The sequence below is a fragment of the Sparus aurata genome, chromosome 8 (assembly GCF_900880675.1).
Source record: "Sparus aurata chromosome 8, fSpaAur1.1, whole genome shotgun sequence".
In the NCBI taxonomy this organism is placed as follows: Eukaryota; Metazoa; Chordata; class Actinopteri; order Spariformes; family Sparidae; genus Sparus; species Sparus aurata.
The window spans coordinates 26,987,498-27,000,452 of record NC_044194.1 but is presented as its reverse complement, the minus strand read 5'-3'; positions in this window follow the sequence as shown (position 1 = coordinate 27,000,452).

The window sequence follows — 12,955 nt, the reverse complement described above, 5'->3', positions numbered from 1 at the left end:
AGCAGACATCACCAGCGCATTCAAAGTCATTCCCATCCACCCAGACTTCTGGCATCTCTTCGGCATTCAGTGGAAGGGTGCATACTACTTTGCCGTATGCCTCACCTTCGGGTACAAAAGCAGCCCAAAAATATTTAATTCCTTATCCGAAGCACTCTGCTGGATCCTGTTGAACAAACACAGATTACCCTACATCGTTCACCTCTTAGATGACAGTCACGCCATCCTCTTCTCCCCCGTCACACGGTCTCAACACACTGATCTTCGCCTTCAACCAGCTCGGAGTCTCTCTCTCTCCCCGGAGAAAACCGAGGGCCCCAGCACATCCCTGGAATTCCTCGGCATTACCCTCAACTCTGTTTCACTCCAAGCATCCCTGCCCACCGAAAAAGTACACCGGATTTCCTTAATCATTTCAAACTTCCTCCTGGCGCACAAATGCACCAAACGTCAACTCCTCTCGCTGCTTGGCCACCTCAACTACGCAATCCGCATCATCCCCCAAGGTCGATCCTTCCTGTCACACCTGCTTTCCATAGCCTCCTCCGTCCCATCACTCCACGACAACGTCACACTGGGCAACTCATGCAAAATGGAGCTCAAACTATGGCACCAGTTCCTCTCATCTTGGAACGGCATCTCCTTCTTTTATGACACACACATCACTTCACCAGAAGACATCCAACTATCCACAGACGCAGCTCCTTCCATCGGCTTCAGTGGCTACTTCAGCGGCAAGTGGTTTTCAGCCAAATGGCCCCCCGAATTCTCATCGCTCTCTAATTCCTCCGCCATCTACGAAATGTACCCAGTCATCATCACAGCTATTCTTTGGGGCCACAAAGAAAATCATCACCATCCACTCTGATAACACCGCCGTTGTAGACATCATCAACAAGGGACGTTCACACTGCCTAGACATCATGCAGTTCGTCAGGAAACTCACCCTTGTCTCGGCACAACACCAATTTATCATCTGAACAGCTCACATCCCCGGCCATCAAAACACAATCGCTAACGCACTCTCTCATTTCTCGTTGCAGAAATTCAGACAACTGGCGCCAGCCTCCAACGCTCTCCTGACTCCAGTCCCACCGTTTTCTGCCACCATCTTCAATTGACTCCTGAGTTGCAAAACCTGGTTTCCATCTCCCAAGACGCCATTCTGAACAGCGTCGCTCCCCGTACACTTTCATCGTACATGACCGGATGGAATTGCTTCAAAACCTTCCACGCCTCTCATAATCTTCCATTTCCTTCGCTTGATATATTGACACTGTCGAGCTTCATCTCATTCGCCCATTCCATCCTAAAGATCAAACCCACCACCATCCAGGCCTACATAAGCGGCATCAACTTCTTCACCAGACTAACCTCCGGGGCACCATGCCAAGCCACTTCCCATTCTCACATAACCATGTTAATCAAAGGTCTCCACAAGACAGAAGTCCATACTCCACCGAAACGTTTGCCCCTAACCTCAGATCTCCTCATCCGATGCATCAGAACCCTCCGCTCAGGCTATTCATCCCCGTACGTCGACAAGGTCCTGGAATCCATGTTCCTACTAGCATTCTTTGGCTTTCTGCGCTGCTACGAATTCACAGCTTTTACCTCTAAATACAACCCATCTTGCCACGCATCCATTTCAGACATTTCCACTCCGTCCACCGACACCCTTATTTACCACCTTAAATGCAACAAGACTTACCAGTCCGGTCCACCTCAACCCATCTACCTCTTCACCTAGACTTGTACATCAGTCCCTTTGAACCTTTACAAGAATACACCAACTCTAGGCTAGCCAGCAGAGCCTCCCCCCAGAACCCTCTGTTCGTCACGGGAAACAGGAAAAGTAGCCACGCGTCACTGGTTCCACCGTCACCTCCGCCAAATCCTGTCTCAATCAGGAATATCCCCAGATCAGTACTCAGGGCACTCCTTCCGCATTGGAGCCGCCTCCTCCACCTCCAAGCAGGGGATCCCCGACCACATCATCAAAACCCTCGGCCGATGGTCTTCCCCCGCTTACTACACATACATCCGCAACGACATAAATGACATCAGAAATGCTCACTCACACCTGTCTCACTGAAGTTTCCTTGGGGGCTAACGAAGAAATCAGAGACAGCTCCCCCACTCAGCGTCTCCACACCCACTCCGTTCCTCCCGTTCCTCTCGCCAAACTCCCCCCTCCATCCTCTCATCCCATCAGCTTCCCTCCCTTCCAATCAACCCTCACCCGTCCTTCCTAAACCCCCTCATCCCTCAACCCTCAACCCCTTCCCCCATCCCTCGACCCCTACCCCATCATCCCTTCATCCTTCCATCCCCTCCATCCCTCGACCCTTTCCCTCCCAGTATCCAACATATGTCATTATGCGTAAGAAATTCCTGTTTTCATTCCATACAGCCTTTGGCGTGGTCTTTGTTAGTGAAAACAGTGGTGGAACTCAGCAGAGTGAATACCTCTGCCAAGGCCAAACAGTCTCCTTTAATTCAGTCAAGCTCAATCCAATATCAAACTCCATAGCCCTGTATCACAAACCAACATAACTGCTTAACCATCATTTATGCTCAACAGCTAACCCCTAGAACAACAAAAAACAATGCAGAGGGAACCATAACATACATTAGGTTTTTGAAAAAAGATAGACCCAAGACCCATGCATTATTGCACGTGAAATGAATGAAAATGTCCAAAAAATGCCCTATCCTACAATGTTAGAAGAAGTGAGAAAACATTCCTTTATCCAAATAAACACCCTAAGTTAAGGAGCCCCATATACATAAGCCTTGTCCTCACTGCGGCGGCCCGGGGTTTGAGTACAACCTGCGGCCCTTTGCTGCATGTCATCCCCACTCTCTCTCATCCCATTTCCTGTCATCTCTCTAGCTGTCCTATCAAATAAAGCCACGAAAGGCAAAAACAACAACAACAAAAAAAAAAAAACGGCCAAAGTTAGCAGGGTCTATTCTTGGCTGAGACCCATCCTCCATTCAAGTGATCTGGAAATCTGTTCAGTAGTTTTCATGTTATCCTGCTGACAACGGACAAACAAATAAAATGGACACAGGTGAAAACACAAGCCCCTTAGTGGAGGTAATTGGCTAATGATGGCAATAATACTTAAAAACTTTTAATTTTGGTAATGCTGAATTCTTCTAGCAGAGTAGGTTGGGTAAGGGAAAATATCTGTATCTGTGTTTGCTGCATGATGATTTATCAGCATTTCCATCTTTGTCTCTTTATCAGCAAACAGATTTATGCATAAAACAGCTGCCTTGACAAAAGTACATTAGATCAAAAGATAATGTGTTTGCATAACAACACACTGTCTTATATGAACCAAAGTAAATGGTAAATGGATTGCATTTACATAGTGCTCTTCTGCCTTGACAGACAAAACGATTTACAATTTCTGTCTCGATTGCTCTATCACACACACGCACAGTGGCCACAGAGCTGCCACTGCATTTTTGCCCAAAGACAATTAGACATGTGGAGATGAGGAGCTGGGGATTAAACTGCCAGCCCAGAGGTAAGTGAAACACCTGTCCTACCTCTTTGGGCTCATTTGCATTCAACACCTCCTAATGTAAAGACTGATCTAAATCAATTAAACACTGCAGGTGACAGATCAGTCTTTCATGTCACTCATTCTCCATCAGCATATTGATTTTACATTACTAATTTACAGTTCACAGGATTCTGTCAATGTCTGTGTGATGCATCTGAAAGCTCCAGGATGAATAAGTAAAGACATATTGAGTTGAGATTGTTTTGAAAACTCTCGTTCCCAATGTTATGACTAAACTGTCACGCTTAAATAATAAGGCAAATCACTCAGTGTTTGAAATTGAAATGTCATCAGTCCCCGAGAAAACTCGTTTGCGGAACATGACCATGTGACACAGTTGAAAGCTCCAGAACATTGGGGTTTGTTTGGGTTGAATCATCTATTGGTTTACAGAGGAAAAACAATTGGTTAGGGTTAGTTAAAAAAATCATTGTTAAGCATAAAATATCTGTGTTTGGTCGCCACAACTGCAGATGGAAGTGGTCCGACCCAGAGACCAACTCAAGATGTTTGAGGGACAGAGGCTAAAAAAAATAAAAAAAGGCCACCAGCTGTATGCAGTGGGGCACAGAAATTCATGATATATTTAAAGTCAAGAGACTATACTTCATCACGTTTTGTCAGCTGGTAGGGCGCCCTACTGGGAACTTTTATCATCATGTTTTATCTACCATAGGGGGCATCAGAGAGGGCACATTGCAGCATTTTTTTTAAAACATGGGAACACCAGGGTGGGCAATCACCCCTGAGTCCCCCATTGTTCCTAAAAATATCTAGTAGTATGACTCGAACTTTGGTCGGCTGTTTGGCGGCGTTGTTGGCTGTAAAAAACACCACCACCACCCCTTCCACCTCCGGATGTGAAAGGTGATAAGCACATAATCTGAACGTGATATGCCAAGTTTGGTACAAATGTCAACCTTGAATGTATCCGTGGTTTGAAAAAATGGTAACTGCTAACATTATATCCTGGTGACTGGGCTGGTAAATGGACCTTGTCAACAGTCAAAGTCAAGAATGACCCGTGAAGCTAGCCACATTCTTGATTATGATTTCTTTGATTAGCAAAGATTTGGGTTGAAGATTTCCCTTTTTTTTATTCTCATGAAGTTAAAACTAAAATCACACAAACCACATATTTGTATCGTGCAGTCGTCATTTAGATATTCATAATCTGCAGCCTATTCAGAGCTGTACTCAGATGTAAACGTTCCAGCCTGACCGTCTTAAAAAAATCCTAAGCACTTCCTATGCTAAAAATACTATAGCTTCACTCAGTGGTTTACAGCCTGTTCCCTGCCCAGTCTGATCCAGATAGAAGTGGAGATTACCTGAGTTCATGGCACGAATAAACTAGCTGTTGCTGGCTCTGTAAAATATTTAAAGATTTAACAATGTAACGTTTGTGATTTTGCTCTTGCTGCCTCACACAACCATCCCAGCCTCCACCTTTGATTAGGCAGAGCATGCTGAGGTTGAGAGCCAGATCGGTGCATGCAAACAAAAGAGTTGTGGAATAATTGGGACCGGGCACCATTTTACCTGCTTTGTCAATGACTCCCTAAAAAAGCTTGCTGTGTAATCTCCTGGTGGTCAACTGTATCCTCTGCCTCTTTGCCTTTCTTTATGTGTTTAGTTACCCCCCAATTCTTATGATAAATGATGTGCACGAGCAAGCGGAAAGCACAGACGAAGCTCCAGAATAAAAACAAAAAGAGGGCAGACAGAAAGCAGAGGGCATTTGCTTTATTTTCCTTCTCCTTCCATCTCTTTGGGAGTGTGGAGAAAAAAGTACTGTACCTCAGGCAATGGTATGACGCAATGAAAATGCAGGCTCACACAAAGACACACAAACACACACATAGTACAACAGGGGTCTCAGGAGGGAGGCATCCGATCACCAGACAGCACATCCCACTGATGCCTGGTTAACCCTGATCCCTTGGTGTTTACCTGGATTGCTGTGTGTGTGTGTGTGTGTGTTACTTTGGATGTGCACGCTTTGTTCTGGAAGACTGCCTCTGTCTGCGTGTGAGCTTAGTGTGTGTGTGTGTGTGTGTGTGTGTGTGTGTGTGTGTGTGTGTGTGTGTGTGTGAGCATGTGTGGGCGTGTTGTTTTGCAGAAAACTGGGACCTGAGATTTCTCCTCTGAGATGTTCTTTTTAACCGACAAAAACTCACTGTGTCTGTGTTTGTGTGTGTGTGTGTGTGTGTGTGTGTGTGTGTGTGCGTGCGTGCGTGCGTGTGTGTCGTTGCTCATGAGCCCAACTGTTTCAGTAGACTTGTGTGTATGCATGTGCTATTTGTGTGTGTTGATTAGAGTTTTATTCACACATTCTCTCCACACCATGTCTATAATTCCCTTCATACCTTGGATCGTGGTCCATTTCTAATGTTAACACGCTGAATATGTTTAGTGGAGATTTTTACACTATAAAGTAATATAAAGCACTTCTAAAAAAAAAGTGATATGTTATGAAAACACTGAAGTGAAGACTCTCTTTTCTAGGGTTGCAGACTTTTGTACAAATGTGCCGTTCAGGGTGTTAAAATAATTTGCGTAAATGATCATCCTAAAGAGATCGTTTATCTTTTTCACATCCGTGACTTTTCTCAGGCAACAACTGAACATTTTCCGTTATAATTTCTATTATTTTAATACTCTGGTTACAATGGTGTTTCATAAAGCAACATTTTGAGGCTACTGTCAATTTATAAGTACAGAAGCGCATTGCATTCACTGGATTAAATAAAATTAGACACCTTATCTCGTAATTACGAGAGAAGATCTCGTAATTACGAGATATGGTGTCTATTTTTTTTTTAATCCAGTGAATGCAATGCACTTCTGTATATTAGTGCCTTGGTTTGTGTGGACTTAACCTTTGCTGAACTTTGACCTGCAAATTTACACAGCTGACCAATGTCTTGAGAGTGTTAAAGGAGTGAGATCTCCTTAGTTTCTGTGTATCGCAACACCTAATCTTCAGCAATCAATGGATGAGGACCCCCGCCTAAAAGTTTATGCCACCGCTGAGCAGAGCCATTGCAAACAGTTGCATGTTCTTGCAGCCCCGCCACCACATCAGCATCCATCTGTACTCCTCCGCTCTGACTCGGGGTTTAGGATGTTTTGCTCATCACTACCCACGGAAATGTTTTCATAGAGATATCCCAATTTAATTCAATTCAAAAAACTTTATTAGTCCCTCAGGGGAAATTTAAGGCACGTGGAGTAGTTGTACACAGACACAAAACAAGTCAGCATGTTAAAAACAAGTCAGTACTTGCAAAAGATAAATACGAATCAAATAAAGATCAAATAAAAATAGACTAAATAAACTAAATAAGATATTTACAGTTACAGGAGATATTAGGGATGAATTCCCAATCGGAGCCTAGATGCCAAACTCCAGCCATGTTTTGCTGCTCTGATAAACATTTCAAATGTGAGTTGTCTGACTGAAATGTTATTTTCAAGATGCATTCTCTCAACTATCCAGCAGACCTAAAAGCACTGCTACCCTCAGCTCACGTTCCAGGTAAAACCAACACGGAGGTTACGACTAAGCCGCGCTTTAACACTCCCAAGTTGCCCTGTCAGCGGCTTTCTCCGTTTTGCTGTAAAAACATGGTACAGTTTTCCCCCTGCTGTCGTCAGAATCATCCCATCAAGTTGCTATACCGTCAAGAAGAGGATCTTCAAGGAGACTGAATAAACACTGAGACTGCAATTCTAAAGCTCAAGGACTTCAGACATACTCAAATCACTTTCAGTCAGTCAATCAGTTATATATACCTGAGTAGCTGCAGACCAGTGATCGCCTCCTTAAAGTATATTAATGAAGCTTAGCTCTGCAAAAGCAAAATAATAAAACAAATTGATTGCAGTCAGTCAGGAGACAGGAGTGAGTTACCTGGGCTAATTTGCTGCCCAGTTGTCCACAAGGCAGATAGACAGGAGGACAAGTAGATACTGGTCCAGCAAACTTCCAAGACCAAGTTCTGAATTTCTGGTGGGATGAGTCATCGACAGCCCCAACAGTCAGCCACAGGAAACGTCTCCATGTGCCACACAGGTGTGACACAGCTGAGCTCTCACATTAAATCACTGAAGCCATCACGCAGTCCTGTACCGTGTGCTTAACTTCTGTTAAGGCAAAGGTTTTAATCGACATTCTTCTTCAGATTAACTTGTTGCTCTGCTTTAATACCCAGTCTCTTTTCATAAATAACAAAAAAGAATCTCTACATACATAACCGTCAGTATGACCTTTGTCCAGTCAGCATCACTCTGCTCTGTAAACTCCAGGGACTTTGTAATGTGGATAAATTGAAACACACTGAACGTTTGTTTGTTCCCTCTCCATTAGATTTTATTTGACAAGCAACTCTAACAACTATTTTCCAACATACATCCCAGCTAAAGACCAAAACATCCAACTAATCCCTGTACACAAACTAAGATAAATAAATATCACTATCAATAGATGCTAGAAGAGGTTTAGATAGTTAGTCTGACTGAACATGACCAAGTTTCAGAGAGTGGTCACTGAGCCCGTCCCATTTAATGTAAGCTGAGTTTGTGTCACTCTGTCATACAGACGATTGTTGATGACGTTGTTCTAGACACATAGATGAAAAATCAAAAGAAATCATTATGTCTTACACATGTACACTTACAGAACTGAAGTAAGTAACAGTAACTACTGTCATTGTCACTGAAATTGACCTTAATCAAACTAATTTCTTAAAAAAACAACAATCCAAACCCAGCCAAGTCTGTCTGTTCTAACAATTCCCAGCAGGCTCCAGTTGAGTAGCCATGCTCTAAAGTGGATCAAACCATTGTGAGGCAGAGGGCGGGGCGTTGCAAACTTTAAAACTAAATTAAGTGCTATTTCGCTTATTAATGAAATCACATAATTGTATTCACAGTCACGTTAAAGTCCTGGTTAATTATATTTTTGGGGTATTGGGTTGTACTTTCCTGTTCTTTCTTGCAGATGAGTAGGTGGGTTGACGTGACTCGCCAGACGTTGGAAGCGCTGCAGCCAGACTTGTTTTGTAATCTTTAATTGGAAAATCACTGTGGGAGGTGTGACATAATTGTGTCTGTGCCTATGATAATTGTATATTTAGAACTTCAAAAATATTTGTTTCGTAAAAATTGTTTTGAAATTAATTGTCAGCCCGAGCAAAGCATAACAAAAAGGTGTTAAACGCTTGTGTTCCCGCAGGCTTCTCTACCTCTGTCAAGTCCTTTCTTTTTTTTTTTTTTACAGAGGGTGCACAGCTGTTGGGAGTAACGTTTTCCCAACAGTTCCACATTTGCAATATTGAGAAGCTTCACACTGTTCATTTTAAAGTAAGCTGTAATTTAATTGAGGGACCTCCTTTGTTCCTTAAGGCAGTTCTGCACCACTCGCGGGGAAACTACAACCACGCACGTGCAGAATACAAAGACTCTGGCACATAGAACAAGATCATTTTCACACTAATGGGCTTGTTTTTACTACAGACACAGTCCAATACTATCATAAGTAATTTGACAATTTCACTGAGGAAATTATTCTACATCTATTATACGTTTCTATAGCGACAATAGAAGAAATGTTTCCTATCCCTTTTATGTAGAGTATGTATTGAGACTAAAATAGGCCTGAGCATAGAAAGTGATACTTGTTCCTTTCAGTATTCACACCTAATTAGCTTCCAAACGGCACATTTTAGTCCAGTGACGACAATAGGACTCTGTCCAGACAATATGCCAACTAACTAGAGCCATATTTTCTTCACATTGCACTTGCTGTTGATTAATGTTTGTTACCCAACTCTATCTTCACAATTATTATTAGAGGGATGTGTCTTTTCATCACATTAGCTTTGATTTGATTATTTTCTGTCTCTCCATCCACTTTAGCCCCAAAAACATGAACTCCGGTGATCTCACTTCCTAAATGTCATGGCCGCAATGCGCAGCCTCAGAGTCCTAGGCAAGGGAGCATCATCGGCCAGCAGGCAGATGGACAGATAGACGGACGTGAGAGACAGACAGGTAATTAGACTGGCAGGTGGACAGACGGGCAGCTGGGAAAGAAGACAGGCCTCGTGGTCCAGGGGCGATGAATATGATATCCCTGATCGCTCTTTAATCTTCGCCAAGCGCAAACCAACACACACCCACACACTCTCAGATTCACATACGCTGACAGATGTACATACACATACACACACACACCCCGACACACATGGACAAAGTAGGTGTGTGGTGGCAGCTTGCTCCTGTCTGTCAGTCCAGTTAAACTGCAGTCAGGCTGGTGTCACCCTGAGAAACAATGAGCTCTGTTCCTCCTGTGTGCCAGTGTCAACCTGAGACAGCTCACACACACGCACACACGCGCACCCACACACACACACACACACACACACACACACACACACAGGATCATAAACACACACAATATGGTCGTGAGAGAGAGCAAAATGGAGATTTGAGTATATGACAGAGAGCGAGTGTGTATTTGTGCATGTGTGTGTTTGTGTGTGTGTGTGTGTGTGTGTAAAAGAGAGAGAGAGAGCCAGAGAGTAGGTGCGGCTCGTCCCCTGCAACCTGCATCTGAGAGAAGTCCTTTTGGCCTGTCATTCACCGTCAGCTTGTATTAGAGGCTGAAGGAAACCCCTGGGAGAGAGAAACAGCAACGTGGAGACAAGGAGGAAAACTGCAAGGGGAGGGGGGGAGGGAGGGGGGGAGGGGGGAAGACAATGACAGGGAGAGTCGGAAGAAAAGAAACCAGGAGGGAAAGATCCTGTAAAGATACAGAGGGAGGGGACAGAATGATGGAGACATGGAGAGAAGGAAGGAGGGAGGGGCAAAGGAGAGAGAAAAGGAAGAACCAATCAGACAGAAGAGAAGAGGGAAAAGAGGCAAAAAGAACTGGCAGAAAAGAGAAAGGAATAGAAAAGAATGAGACAAAGTGTCAAGGAGAGAAAAGACTAAAGGAGGACTGGGCTGGAAAAAAAACTCTATCTATTGTCTCTGTCCAAGCTCCACTGCTCCATGCAAACATTTACAGTAACCTCATTAATGAATTATTAATATGTAGTCAATTAAACATTAGCTACATACATGATAAAGTGAATTATAAACTATTTATTTAGCAATTGTTTATGCAAAGTTGATACTGATGTTTTAATAGCTCAACAAATGATTTATTAAGCGTTTGTTAACAGTAAAATAACAATTAATTACAGTTTAACTAACTATAAAGGTAGCCTTTTTTAATGATTGTTATCATAGTGTTACTATTTCTCTTTGCTTTCATCTTCAGAGTCACCAAACTCTAAATCATTAAAGCTGATGATGCGCCATGTGAAATAATGTCACTGTGTACAAATGTTCTCACCATATTGGGCTACATTGTTTTTCTATGGCAGTTCTTTTATTCTTCAAATTTATAACTGATGTTTTGAATGAGTTTATAATTTAATTTATTCATCATCATTAAATATTATTAATACATGTAACGGCTGATGATTTTTTGTCAAACTCAACCTAACCTCACATATTGGAAAAATAAAAAATGTTATGACAAAAAAAAACTCAAAACAAAACTGTTAATCACTCAATATCTAAAGACAGGGTGTCAAGCAAAGGGACTGCTGATGGTTTAATCTTGGTGGATTACATCAGAATTGTATTGCACCCTTTCACAGAACTTAATGTTAAAAAAAAAAGGAACACTCCAGATTCACAGGAAGTGCGCTCACTTTACATGTCAAAGTCAAATTACTATTAATGGATAGTACTACCGTGCCTGCAAAACAGTTGCATAACACCTATTCAGGCTCTGCAGGGAGCTTTCTCAAAGGGTAACTCTACTTCTGCATATTTGAAATAATTTGAATAAAGCCTTAGTGTGGGCCCAGAGGAAGCCACATGTAATCTGATCAGTCGTCTCCAATGATGTCACTCAGTTGGCTTGGTTGCAATGTGTATATTCTCCAAGACCTGTAAACCCAAAAACATGGTGTAGCATGCTCTTAGAACTAACAGATCCACAGAGGATGCCACATCCACTGCCCTCCCCTCGGTCGTCACACACCTGAGAACAGCTACGTCAGAATGCTTATTTGTTGACTTCAGCTCAATAGAATGTCACCCATAAGGCTGATTGGAAATATTAACACTCTGGACTTGAGTACCACACTTAAACTGAAAAAGCATACTGAATATTGGACTTCCTCACAGGACAACCTCTATGTTAATGCTCAACACCGGAGCACCCCAGAGCTGTGTGCTCACTCCCCTGCTGTTCACACTGTGTACACCCATGACTGCACTTCCAGACATCATGAGGACTCTATTGTGAAGTATGTGGAAGACACCACAATCATCAGACGCATTATAAACAATGATGAGAGTTCATTTTGGGAGCAAATCAGAGAACAATCTACTGCTCAGTGTCAAAACCAAAGAGCTGAAGGGAGACAAAGACACACACCCTTGTCTACATAAGTGGAGCTGAGGTGCCTGGTGAGAATCTATAATGATCATAACACAACCTGGTTAATAGGAAAAGGCTCTGTTTTCTATGAAAACTTAAAGCAAAACTCGCGCCAAAATGCAACCTAGGCTTTTTTTGTGGATGTACAGTCACAGTCCATGCTCGTTGTGTTGTTTCCAGTCAGGATGCTTTCTATTGCTGACAAGAATTTAGCCTCCTTAAAGCAAAACTCTCGCCAAAATGCAACCTAGGCTTTTTTGTGAATGTCTATGAGTGAGTTGTCCAAAAACTTTCTTTTTAGCAAACTCTGTGTACACAAACAATGTTCAATGTTCAATGCTCGTATTCATGTGTAGAGACCCTGGTGATACAACGAGCAAAGTTTCATTTGGTTGTGAGTTGTGTCTAGCCTTCTTAGTGTTTAAAAAATAGCAATTTTGATGCTAGCATAAGAGTGCCCCGGCACTCCATTGAAAATGAGCTTGCCCGAAAACTAAACTACGGTAAATCTTAGAAGTGCCTCTTTCGTCGTAATTATGCTTTTACACGAAGGTTTAACTCATATACATTTACAAAGCCTAGGTTGCATTTTGGCGAGACTTTTGTCAGCAATAGAAAACATTCTGACTGGGAACAACACAACTAGCGTGGACTGTGCAGGGCCCAGGACAAAAAGGCTCAATAGCTAGTGATTAAAATTGCCCAAAACATCAGTGGCAGCCATCTTACAGAGCAGCAGCAACACTGGTGAAGTGAGACGTCTGCAAGGAGCCCAAAGGACACTAAGTGACAGCACCTGCCGGAGCCACAGTCTGTTCTTCCTGCTGCCTTCTGGAAAAAACATACATAAGTATCCACTGCTGTACCA